The sequence below is a fragment of the Cydia strobilella genome, chromosome 16, assembly GCF_947568885.1.
Source record: "Cydia strobilella chromosome 16, ilCydStro3.1, whole genome shotgun sequence".
Taxonomy (NCBI): domain Eukaryota; kingdom Metazoa; phylum Arthropoda; class Insecta; order Lepidoptera; family Tortricidae; genus Cydia; species Cydia strobilella.
In genome coordinates this window covers 8,184,289-8,198,106 of record NC_086056.1, presented here as the reverse complement: position 1 = coordinate 8,198,106, position 13,818 = coordinate 8,184,289, and the positions used below count along the sequence as shown (strand labels likewise).

The 13,818-nt window shown below is 37.3% G+C and overlaps 1 protein-coding gene across 4 annotated transcripts in view; it reads left to right on the top strand.

Annotated features, from left to right (window-relative positions):
* The window catches only part of LOC134748443 (uncharacterized), a 461,636-nt gene that overhangs the window by 363,299 nt on the left and 84,519 nt on the right, over positions 1-13,818 (top strand). The gene's annotated exons all lie outside the window — the stretch shown is intronic.

Sequence of the window (13,818 nt, the reverse complement as noted above, 5' to 3'; positions counted from 1 at the left end):
GTACCGTGAGATACATACATAGGTATTAGATATATTGAAACGGGTCAGTCACGTATTTTTCGACTTAAAATACGTGAGTAACCCGCTTTAATGTATTAATTACTTTATGATTTAATACATTTTACTTACTATAAATAATTCGTTATTTACATATTCTATGTAATAATTGAATAGCTGTGCATAATTTATTACGTGGTGTGCAAGTAAAATGAATGCACTCTATAAAAAAAAACAAAGAGCCACGTTACAAAGTAGGATAACTGTAGCATGGATACGATTTTCTTGTGTATTTTTATCGCCACTTCTTAAGAATTTAGCTATGTCCGGATCGAAAAAAAGCAGCAGTCCGTCCATTGTTGCCTGGCAAGCGGGCAAAATTCGCTCCGGGGGCAATGCGTATCCGTGGACACCCGTATCGGGAAGCTGAAAGGTCGCCACGTAACTGAAATAAATATTTGTATTTATAAGACTGTTGTACAGCGCATAGCAAAAATGCAAATTATGAATTAAGTCATTCATAAAGTGCCCATGCAAATTGAATTCAAATACATAATAAGAATTCTAGCGACGGTGGTGAAATAAAATAAAACATTTAAAGTAGAAACTCCTTCAGTATATACTTACCTAGTTTTTTTACGACTATAGTTAAGTAAATATATAGCCGTGTTGCTTTAGAAAATCTGTCTGTTTGTTAACTTTACGTGCTGTTCTTATGTAAAATATTGACTTAACACTCACGGTACTTGCAAAGCTTTCTTTACCCAGTCACTGCTTGTTCCTGATGCCAGGTATCCTAGAGAACAGATTTCAATTTAAGGTAATTAATAACTAACGCGTTTAGATATAGCAGTCAATTTAATGTTTATTTATTCCATAGCCCAGTACTTAGTCCATCGCTTTCACCCAATTAGCCCAGTTCATTTTACATTATCATCGACTTCCAATAGTCTTTACACCCTGGCGGGTGCTGTCTCTACGTGCGTCCCATGACACGGGCAAGGACAGCATCCGCTCGATGTTCCCCTCACATTTCATTAATGTGTCAAAAATGACTTGACGTGTTGGCTTCGGCTCCGCGCACTCCTCCCAAAGGTCCGGAACACCATTGTTCCGTGATGGTAAAGACAATTTAATGATATAACAAGAAAACTAATTTATATAAATAATATCAGAAGTTCAGAACTCACATGTGTGTAATAAATAAATAAATATTCGTCACTATTTTATACAGGTACCTATACAGTGCCTGTATACTTTTAAGTATTTCTACGTACCCTCAATATCGTAAGTGTTGCCAACAGTATACTCTATACCATGTTTTTCCAGTATTCGACTTGCAATCTTATCAGCCTTCTTTTTCTAAAAGAATCAAATATTTCTAGTAAAACCATAGTTTCCCTGCATTATATCTATCTCTGCTATCTTCAATTCCCAAATTGAGACGCAGACAGCAGGGGACTTGAATAGTTTTGTTTTGGTTCCCTTATCTAAATTCATATATTTATATTTACATTTGGCTTCAGCGCAGAGTTACATAATATTGTGGGAATTTATTTCAGGTTTGAATTGATACAATTCTTAGTTCAATGTTCAAATATCAAATAAAGATTTAACCTTTTCGACGCCGTGTCAAACACAAACACGCCACGTCACCGAAGTGTCAAAACTGAAATTGAACTTTATACACATCATTGTTGCTCTGTAGTCTTTGACCGATTAATCCGTCTTTGGCGTTGGACCTGCGGTGCCGATATATCCGTCATTGGCGTCCAAAAGGTTAAGTATCCCAGCATATATAGCAATAGCATAGCTTTATTTGACGTTCATAAGCGCATTGTAATATGCCTATTTGAATAATAAACTATCTTTATCTTTATAAAGTTTCTGTTCATCTATAATCTCGTATAATATTCTTAGGAACGAAATACTTGCTATACCTATAACTAAGGGCCACTTGCACCATCCCACTAACCCGTGATTAAGCGGTAAAACCATTAACCCAGTGTCAAATTGTACTGATCATGGTAACTCCATGTTTAACCGGTTAACCCCGGGTTAGTGAATGGTGCAAGTGGCCCTGTGTTCATTTTTTAGGGTTCCGTACCAAAAGGCTAAAAACGGGACCCTATTACTAAGACTCCTCTGTCCGTCTGTCTGTCTGTCAGCAGGCTGTATCTCATGAACCGTGATAGTTAGAGAGTTGAATTGCGATTGCCAAGTCATTATAATTATTAAAATAATAAAGGTATCTAATATTCTTACGAGTGACTAAAACAAGTGAGTCTAAACCGTGAAATTATTTAATATTCTTACGGTTTTAACACCCCCTGGCACTAACTAAACTAACCGACTTGGTTTCACATTACATTTCAAAACTTTTTTTGTAGTAGTAGAACAGCGTTGCGAGACTTGCATCTTTTTACATGTAATGTTTTTGATGGGATACCTTATATATCATGAAAGTTAAGCTCCAATAAGATTTACGTAGGTATATTTTCACGTTATCTCATAAAAACTTACCGCTACATTGTAGTTATCTTTATGCTCCATAGTTAAAGAGTAAGGTAAAATAATGTGCTGTCCGAAGGAATGGAAGGACAGGTAGTACTCCAAGTTATCGCTGTTTTCTTTTGTAAATAGTGACATGGCTTCGGATTCTGGCTCGGAGAACGGTCTATCACCGCAATATTCACGACTTTCGGTCTTAGATTTGTCTGGACAGTGAGCTGTTAGTAAGTAGAAGGAAGACATATATAATAACTTCAAATCATAAAATAATTTAAAATAACAAAACTTCAATATTAAGATAGGGCGGCGGATTTTACCTACAATTTCACCCGCCGTGTGCGCCCGCTCCGTGCACACGCGCGACGTTGCGGAGGCCCTTAAAAAAGTTAGGGTTAGGTCAAGTTAGACTACACTTACCCCCAAAAGCGATTCCATAATTTCGATTTAGATCAACGCCATAACCACCACGGCGATTCTTTCTCCATAACCGATCCTAAAATCAAATAGTCATTGATTATGGAAGACGTGTAAAGTCTTGAAGGTTCTGATAGATTTGAACTCGAGCACAACATCGAGCATTCGCAGTTTTTTAGAAGATTCGGCGAATTGTTCGACGAACGGCTGGTACATTCTTCTGTTCGCGAGTTAGTGAGGTACAAGTGAATGCTCAAGTCTACCAGCACCAAAATAAATATGGTACTGCGTTTGACAGCCATGCAAGATTTGAGTCGCCTAACTTCAAACTCGGGTAAATCCATCTGTCAGATTATGCGATTTTGGTATTAGGAAAAGGTAATAGGGTAGATATTTGCTGAGAGGATCGAATGTATTGGATAGGTGAAGTTAAGCGACACATTTGTGTATTGAATTGTTAAACAAAAAAGTTTGATAACCAGGTGAAAACCTGGTTATCAAACTTTGTTGTTTAACAATTCACCCGTAACCCGGTCCGTATAAAACGGGACTGTGCGACAGCGACATCTACTTCAGCTGTCAAATTCGAGGCACGATATTTTTTCCACTTCTACTATTAATCACTCTTTGTTAAAATACAAACATGTTTGATGTCGGAAATAGTAAACGGTATTACGGTGTATTCAGCGCTGTTATATATTTTACTTGCTTAATCTTAATAAAAGTAATTTCCTTTTTCTTTCGAAAAACGAAAAAGTATGTCATTGTTTTCAAAATATTAAGAGATTTCAGTAGTATAAATATATTGCTACGCTCTAGGTTCCATGATTATACTTACTTACTATTTGCAGAACATTTGTAACATCATAGTTGCAACGAATAAATGATTTGTTAAATATACAGACTCACTGTCATATGAGCGTACTCATATCCGTCTGGGTTCATTACAGGAACGAAAACCCAAGAATACATGAGGGCAATAGTCTCCAATTCTTCGTTTTCATACTTTTTGAAATTTAGTAATGTATGTAACATGTAGGTTACAAACGCTGGAGATATCCATTCATTTCCATGACAACCCCCTTCGACTATAATCTTGGATCTGTAACAAGGTAAATGTTTTCACATAGTAAATAAATGAATAATATCAAGATTAAGTATATTATATTTTTAACATAAAAAAATGTTTACTCAAGATTTGCTAAATTTAACAAGTAACGAATGTTACGCATCACGCGTCGCGAGTCGCGAGACACTCTGTTCCCAAGTTACTTCGAGGTTTTACCGTTGCCGAATACGGTACAGGAAATAACCGCTTATTATAAATATAATAAAGCTATGTAGAGAGTAAATGTAGCTACCTCCTTATAGATCCCTTTAACGTAAGCTTCACTGCCATTATTGTCCGGTTTTCATAACTCTTTCCAATAGTACGCAATCGGACTTCATCCGGGTATGTGTCGCTAAGGTCTTTGAGCCAGTCGTAAATGTCGTCAAGGCGGTAGTAACTGTGCCAATTAAATGACTGCATAGTTCCTCTAGTATACGGCCGAACGTTTTGTTTGTCAAAGGCACTGAAATACCAATTTCAATTATGAGAATCGGATAACATTGTTAAATTAGCGGGTCAACGACGTGTATCATAATATAAAACTGAGTAAAAACTTATAGGTACATTTTTGCGTAAGTAAATACCTTTGTATATTCTTCGTCAAAGTCGTAAGATGAATAGGCTGTCTCCCATTATCCCTATAGAGTTCAGCTAAGTTCTCAGGACTTATACTAAACTCCACTGCATTATGAACCAAAGTAGGTTTTTTCCAAAGTGTGACATTGTACAAACTTTCTAGTTTCTTGAAGAACTCTAAATCTTCGAAATCGTTAGGGACACCACGGATCAAAGCATGGTTTCTGTACGATTTGCCTTTCAGTGAATGAAGATACTTGTGTACATACAGTTCCTGCTTGGCGTCACCGTCACATAACGAAAATATCAGCAATAATACGAGTATAGCAACCGTTCTGGAACACATAATTAATTTGTCAAAAATTACATTACAGCAGTAATATACCCGAACTGCATATTTAAACACATATCACATTTATTGACTAGAATGACAGACTTAAGACATTAATCGCGCTTCGAAATAATCACAGATCTACAATGTACGTACAAGAGTAAATGTCATTCTAGATCTGTAAAAATGATGAAAAAAAATACATTAAATGACACCGGTGACACGATAGCACATCATTGGCATTTACTGGTCTGTTGGTTGCATTTTAAATATTATAAAACCCCAGATCATAATCGTAACGTTCTACAGCGAATAATACCAAAACTTCAAGTAATTGCATTCATTTTTATTGCATACAAACGTCAGGTAGGTAAATACATCAATTGCAAAATTCCCAGCCATTAGCAAGCTGCGGTTCTGTGCTCATCACTGCAGGTGTTTGTTTTCAGAGTGCGGTACCTAAAGGCGGACAGCACTACAGACAATACAAACAAAGCTGCCAGTGCCTCAGTAAGGGACAATGGTCCTTAATGGAAACGGCCAGGTCCATAATGGCTCGATAGTGCTGGAAAACTGGAGACTTCACTTATTATAGTGTTTAGGTACGAGTAAAACAGATACGAGAACGTGCGGTGAGGTTAGACTCAGCAAGTCAATTAACAAAGGCGGCTAGATACCATTAGTATAGTGAGCGCCGAGCTAACTACTTTCAAATGTAGGTTTTTACATAAAAAACCGGCCAAGTGCGAATCGGACTCGCGTTCCAAGGGTTCCGTACATTACACAATTTAAACAATGTATTTTTTATGTGAACCGTGAGCGAAATGTCTTTAAAAAAACCGGCCAAGAGCGAGTCGGACTCGCGTTCCAAGGGTTCCGTACATTACACGATTTAAACAATGTATTTTTTATGTGAACGGTGAGCCAAATGTCTTTAAAAAACCCGTAGGGGTCGGATCAAAAACTAAGTAATTAAGTCCGACTCACGCTTGACTGCACATTTCTAATAGATTTTCCTGTAATCTATAGATAAAGATCTATTTTGTGTATTTTTTTTGAAAATTTTAGACCCAGTACTTTCGGAGATAAAGGGGGGGAATAGTAATTTTTTTGCCTAATTTCTTGAATAACTTTTAAATTGTTTATCCTAAAATATAAAAAAAATATTTGAGATTCTCACAAGGAGCTCTTTCATTTGATATGTAACACAATATAGTTTGAAAAACTTTATTTTTAAATTTTCTCATTTACCCCCCAAAAGTGGCCCCCTTGTTTAAAATTCATTTGTTTTCGTTACATGACCGTCTTTGAGTCACAAGCTTACATATTTATACCAAATTTCAACTTAATTGGTAAAGTAGTTTTGGAGAAAATAGGCTGTGACAGACGGACAGACAGACAGATGCACGAGTGATCCTATAAGGGTTGCGTTTTTTTCTTTTGAGGTACGAAACCCTAAAAAGTATTATTAAAAAAATCTCAAGAAACGTGAAAAATAGAAACAGTTTTTGTAGATTTTTTACTTATTTTATTACATCTCTTACGTGCACTACATGTCTTGCGTTGGTTACTAAATAGATATAGTTTGTCAAAGGAGTGTCTCATTTCAAACATAGACAGAGAGAATCATACTATCTTTGTCTGACACTAGTACTAGCACCCAAAAGAAATGGATGAGTATTGTTTTTTTTTATCTTATTTACTGACAATTTGGTTTGACCAACTATAGCTTGTAATCACACTTGCAGAAAATAAATATTTCGGTGCATATGATTCTCTAGGTCTCTAGCCCAATATCTTGCTTGGAATTTGATTTCTAAAATAGCTATTATTGAAGCACGGAGCATATTATTTGCAACGGATCTCTACGCCATAATCACTGTACTAGTATTTCGTATTTCACAGTCTTATCTTACCATAACCTGCGTATTCCGGTGCCGCACTTACCTACCGTAGTCATTACAATCACTAAAGAAAATTTCACTGTATCAAATCGAGACGCCGTACAAAAATTAAGTCATGACATCTTCGGATCGAATAACATAACCATATCGAATTGAACTGCATCGAATTGCTTATATAAAAAGAAACTAGTAACCTGACTCGGCAAAATAACAGTAACCATGTCTTGTTTAACTCCATTTTATTTCCCACGCCTATACAAATTCACTCATCATCTTCCTCGCGTTATCCCGGCATTTTTCCACAGCTCATGGCGTCCGCTTGGCAACTAATTCCAAGAATTGGCGTAGGCACTAGTTTTCCGAAAGCGATTGCCATCTGACCTACCAACCCAGAGGGTAAACTAGACCTTAATGGGAATGGCTGGTATCCTCACGATCTTTTCCTTCACCGAAAAGCGACTGGTAATGAAACTCGGCCACGCATGATGTGGTAAATTTTTTAAATGATTGTACATTTTCAAGCAGCACTTCCCTTAATAATTTTTGGTTATCAAACTACAAAATAAAATTGGAAACATAATATAAAGTTAGGTTGTCTGTGACTTTGAGCGTTATATATTCCACAGTAGGTACCTATATTTTTTTGTCCACAGTTTTCTGACAGTCTTTACCAAATATTCCATTTAAAAAGATTTTATTATATAAACCAAACTACTACTTACATTCTCTTTTCACAATACCTAACATTTTTCTGATTGTGTGAGTTTGAATCCGCGACCTCCGGATTGAAAGTTGCACGCCCTTACCGCTGGCCACCAGCGCTGCACTATGCAAATTCACTAGCCAAAAATAATGTTATAATCAATAAAACAACAGATAACTAAATTATATATTCAGAAGAAGCTAAATTGAAATAAAGAAAAACTTAAAGCGCGTAAGAATCAACGAGTTTTTGAAAGATACAGAAACTGCGCACTTCTGCGCATTTCTCCGTTGGGTACCAGTCTTGCTGAGTCAACAGATCGCATTACTCACCGGCCAAATCCTTTACCTTTCATCACGCAGTCATCTCGATGACAACTCTATCAAACGCTGTTTGCTTGATCTCAGGGTTATTGATGATCCCTCGTAGAGATGGGACGAACAAGATAGTCGTGCAGTGGGTTTGATTCGAGATTTGACTACCGTTAAAACTCGAGCTGTCCGAGTTGTAAGTGATAACATGAATGAAAGATTGAAACAGCCACACTGTGTCCAAGGTTTCTAGTCCAAGCTTATTCTCGATTTAGGTACAAATAACTAAAGTACTTTTTGCACTTGCTCGTTATAAAACACATCTATAAGTACACGTGTGCTAGCGCCCCGCTGATTTTCAAATTGTTCTGATATTGCATTTTTTTTATTACAGCCCCTAGCGTTTATTAGCTATCGACTTTCTCTTTCTCACTCAAAAAAAAAGTAAATGAAATGCGATGTGAGTATAAAAAACGTACAATTCTTTGTTTGATTTATATTTTCTGAAGGACCTGCCCAGCCTCCCGTGTAACCAGTAAAAAAAACACAAATATATATTATTGTATCACAACAAGAAAGCTCGAGTTTTAAACATGGCTCGAGAAACTCGAACGTAGCTGCTCGCACTTTAAATGTTATCATAACGCGGACCCGCCGGACAATCAATCACCAAACGCCAAAACCGAGATAACCCTGAATTTTATTGCGATTCCGTTTGCTTTGCCAAATAAATTTGCAGATAACATACATATCAGTACAGTGAGCTGCAAAATTGCATGGACACATTATAAAGCGGCCAAGGACTTTCGCAGCTGCAGCAGTAAAGAAAGTAGGCGTTATTGTATTATAAATCCACAAATTATACATAAAGACAATGCATTTCAAAATTGTTTGTGAAAAAAATTTTGTGTTCTCTGAAAAGGACTCAAGTCTCTACAAAAGACTAGTCTGTATGAAGTTAAAAAGAACGGGATATGGGATTCGGCCTAGTGTACGGTCTACATACTGCACATTGCCATCTCAGCGAAATTACTTACAATTGCGCAAAGCAATAAAATACGAGTCACTACACGTTCATCATTAGAACCTATCACGCGTGTCCTCATTAGCATTATCATTCACAATGTCGCGCTTTTATAGTTAAAAGTATTTTAGTAGCAATAAAGTGTTTATTTTCGGCAATATTGTGAGTTATCATTATGTCAAACAACCAGCAGAATACAATTGCATTGGTGTATGTGACACTAGCAGCCGATACACCAACACTAGGCCGAATCCAAGCCGAATCCCATTTACCGGTTTTTAGGGTTCCGTACCCAAAGGGTAAAAACGGGACCCAATTACTAAGACTCCGCTGTCCGTCTGTCCGTCTGTCCGTCTGGCCGTCTGTCCGTCTGTCCATCTGTCTGTCACCAGGCTGTATCTCATGAACCGTGATAGCTAGACAGTTGAAATTTTAACATATGATGTATTTCTGTTGCCGCTATAACAACAAATACTAAAAAGTACGGAACTCTCGGTGCGCGAGTCCGACTCGCACTTGGCCGGTTTTTAACTTTAAGCTCCTATCGCATGTAGCTGCTACAAAATACTACGCTGTAACCTGTAGTAGGTAAATCACGTACCCTGTGCTACGTATGCATTCGCTACGCGTAGCATCGCATGTTATGCACTAATTAAATGATATTAGTTTTGAGTAATTAGAGAAAACTCACTTTTCACCAAGGCACTTTGCGAAAGCTAGTATTAACTAGTGTAAACGCGTTTTTACCAAGGCGACAAGCACGGAAAACGCGTTTTCACTTAAAATGGGTTTCTACGGCAACATATATACTCGTACAAACTTACAACAGTTTAAGAACCTTAATTATTTGATACGAGTATTAGTGCACGAACGTTAGTTTAAGAAAATAGCTTCAGAACCACTACCCTAACTTTTCTGGCTTTGCTTAAGGGGCCCACTGGTTATCAGTCTGTCGGACGATATCGGCCTGTCAGTTAGAACAAAAATTTGACAGTTTCGAACAACTAACAGGCCGATATCGTCCGGCGGAATGGTAATGGGTGGGCCCCTTAACTGACAGGCTGATATCGTCCGGCGGACTGATAATCAGTGGGCCCCTTTAGCCTCGCATTGAAAAAACGAATTTAGAGACAGTAGTGAGGTTTAAAGCAAATAGTTTTTAAACGTTTTTAATTTGTTTATCTTCCCCATACATTGGAAACATAATACAACCGAATAACACCCTCTAGCTGCCATGCGTATTTTCACTTATGTATTTTGGGATAAATATTGTCTAAAATTAGTTATATTTGTAATTCGTATGTTAATTCTAGTCGGGTCATATTTGCATAAGCGTACCGTACCACGTTGAGCCCGGCGGTGCTATTCTAATTAATTAGTGTACGCGTTTATATGTCATTTTAGTACCATTATCTATTTTCCATGTTATTATCCGACCCGATATGGGTGAGTAGAGGAAATGCTCGGAATGAAAATTAATGTACACTTAAAGTTCACTACAATAATTTGAATAAGTCTATTGTATACCCTAAACCGGTTGATTGTGACACTTACTATTATAAGATACTATTGTAACATCTGTATACTGACATGCACAATCTGACAATAAATGATTACTTACTTACTTACTTACATTTTATTATTCAAATATCAGTTTATTATTCAACATGCACATATTATGCTGCATACCATGGTTTCTTAATACTTATACGAGAATTTCCCTTCATTCTAAAGATGAGGTAATAAATTACTTTTAACTCTAGCTTAGCTCAATTTTATTGAACATACAGTCGAAGGCAAAAAAATCGATCCAGACAAATGGGTCGAAAATATGTGAACACGACTTTATTGTCTAAGGTGTAAGAGCGTACCTATTTGTGAAACTTTGGGAATGTATATATATTTATGCCCGTGACCACCCCCAACTGGTTGTCTCCTCGCGCGCCCTCGCTGCGCGGCGAGCGACAGTAGGTACTCGGCATGCGGCTTTCGTGACCGCTGCTCATGCACGGTTAGTACTTGAAAATGGAAACCTATTAGGCTCTCCGAAACCAGTAGCGCGAGTGACTAAAAATACGTGAGTTAAACTATAAAATTAGCTAAAATTATTTATTTATTTACTCGTATATTGCACAAAAGAAAAAACCTTACAGTAAAAAAGGCGTAAATTAATATATTCTTATGTATGAAGCTTAGAATAAATTTCAAAGTGGAAAAATTACTGCCTTGGGTGGGACCTGAACTCACGGCCTCTGGATGGATGCTCCAGCGCTCTGCCAACTGAGCCACCAAGACCTCATCCATAGTCACCTAAATAGTGTTTAGTTTTTAAGTCTATAAAATGCATATATAATTATATACGTTAGTCTGTAATGTATTTGTAATATGGGCCTTGTTGCCTGATTAAATTTTTTAAATAAAATAAATAAATAGCAAATCTTCCCACTATATGGGTCGAGGGGACCCTAGCGACATCTACCGTAAGAGCGTTACACTTCATCATCATCATCATTGCTTATATATCATCAAAGTAGATCAATAAAATAATAATTGCCTTTTCTAATTTGTTCCACAGTCATCTTTTAACTTCTTCCCAGTATAGTGTGGCTACCACCAGTTTGGCACTGCCATAAACGCTATCGAGGACGTAACTTACTTTCTATGCATCTCGATCGTACTCGCATATTAATGCAAGCGAGATGTGTAGAAAGTAAATTACGTAGACGTTAGCGCATGTCAGTTTTGCCACTGTCAGTGACTCATGGCACGGGTAGTATGGATGGTATAGAAAGGATGCCAATCTCTTATGGCAGAATTGTTGCAAAAGTGACCGCTTTCAGCTTTAAATAATAGTTCCTAATCTCTCCGGTGGCGCTAGTTAGGCTCTGGGACATGAGTATAACATGAACCATATAAGGCGACAAATAACCCGACCAAATTACGTAGGTTGTTTTTGGTAGTATTTTGGTGTATGGTGGCGCCGCCTAATTACTGTTTTTTGATGGACACTTTTCATATATAGAGATTTGGCTCCTTTATATAGTCTCCATGACGGGTAGGTACTCTAGATAGTACTATGTATCCATCGATTATTATGTCACATGTCTTAATTCTATCTTTCATTCGGGTTTCGTACAGTGAAATATGAAGCTTTATTCTATTTTATTTTTTATTTTATTTACTTAATTACAATTATAAGCTTACAGTAATACCAAAGCGCCTATAATGCTAACAACAGTATTTAACAATACATAATGAAACAGTAGATTTATATCATATATTATGTAACAGTAAATCTGATGTACATTTAAGTTTAAATGAAACGCGACCATTTATGAAACGCGACTTTCATTGCAAATTTCCGTTGCAGTTGAGTTTTATGAATAAGCCTTTGGATATTGTCGCACAAGCCTGTCTCAGGTAGATACCGTAAATTGAGCGAAAACTTCCACTGCCTCGATATTGCTGAGACAACAACTAACAACTTGGTCTAATGACCTGCATATGTAAAATAAACTAAACATTATAGTCCGACAAGAAATTGTAGAAAATTATTAAAGGGAATGGGACAGTCTGACGGGTCTAAAGCACTCAAAGCTCTTTATACAAGGGGTAGACTCTGGTTGGAGCAAAAAGCTTTGGAAACTTAGCAAACGGCAACTCCAAATAATAACGGGGGTGTTTACTGGCCATTACGGGGTCAAGGGATTCCTGGCCAAGATGAGGCACGCTGACAACACCGATTGTCGTATGTGTGGCGAAGAGGAAGAGACAATAGAACACCTTATGTGTGAATGTCACGCCCTCGCCAGACAAAGAATGAAGGACTTTGGAACAGGCTATCTGGAACCAAAGGAATTCAAAACGCTACCCATAAGGTCCATCATCCGGCATATGGAGATGGTGGGGAAAGCTCTTGAGTAGCGGACGGATCTTTCCTAGGGGGTAACTGCACAAAAGATCCCTATGGGTCGAAGTGTATCCGTAAGGGCCCCCGAAATTATAAGATAAGATAAGAAGATAAGGGCGCCACATCCTACGTAACTGTCACATTTTTGACGTAAAATGCTTATACATGGCAACAATTTAGTATGGAGTTTTTTAGTTCCATTTTATTTAATTTCTACTATTTTATGTCGCACTATACGTGAAAACTCATCATCATCACGTCCTTAGATCAAATCACTCACTTTTAACGCATATTTTGTCGCAGCAAACTCAAAATAAGTGTTTCCGGAAAATAACAGTTATTCTTTCTTGTTGCAAAAATAATAACAAGAAAAATGTTTATAATCTTTAACCGGATTTTGGGTTTTTGTGTAATAACACTTCCCCTTATTTCTATGTTGACCAATCACCTCATTCGATAAAATTTGCTTAGTAGTTTGGCCCTATGGTAGAGCACACGATACAAACATACATACCTACATACACATGTATATCGAATACAAAAATCGAGTTTTATTGAAAAAGAGAATTATACGAGCATTCCCAAACTCTCGTAAACTGACACTTGCCTTTTCCTCTTCCATGGCTAACACGCTGCCTTTGTCAATTTTATACTCGTGTGCTATAAAATCATAGCACACGGGAAGTCCCTGCTTAGGTTCCCTTGTAATTAATATTTTAAAAACAGAGATGTATATTAATTGAAAAGTACCTGAACGTCGCGACCTCGACCAGTAAATGCAAGTCGTTGCTCCGAGAAGAAGATCCTCGAAAATTGGATCGAGCGTTTATTCGACTTAATAATACGTTAGTACTTTAGTTCCCGTCCTAAATGTAAACAAGGAGTGTACAGGTTTTTAAAGGGTCGGCAACGCGCGTGTAATATCTCTGGTGTTGCAGGCGTTCATAGGCTACGGTAACTGCTTACATCAGGCGGGCCGTATGCTTGATTGCCACCGACGTGGTATAAAAAAAAAAAAAAAAAAAA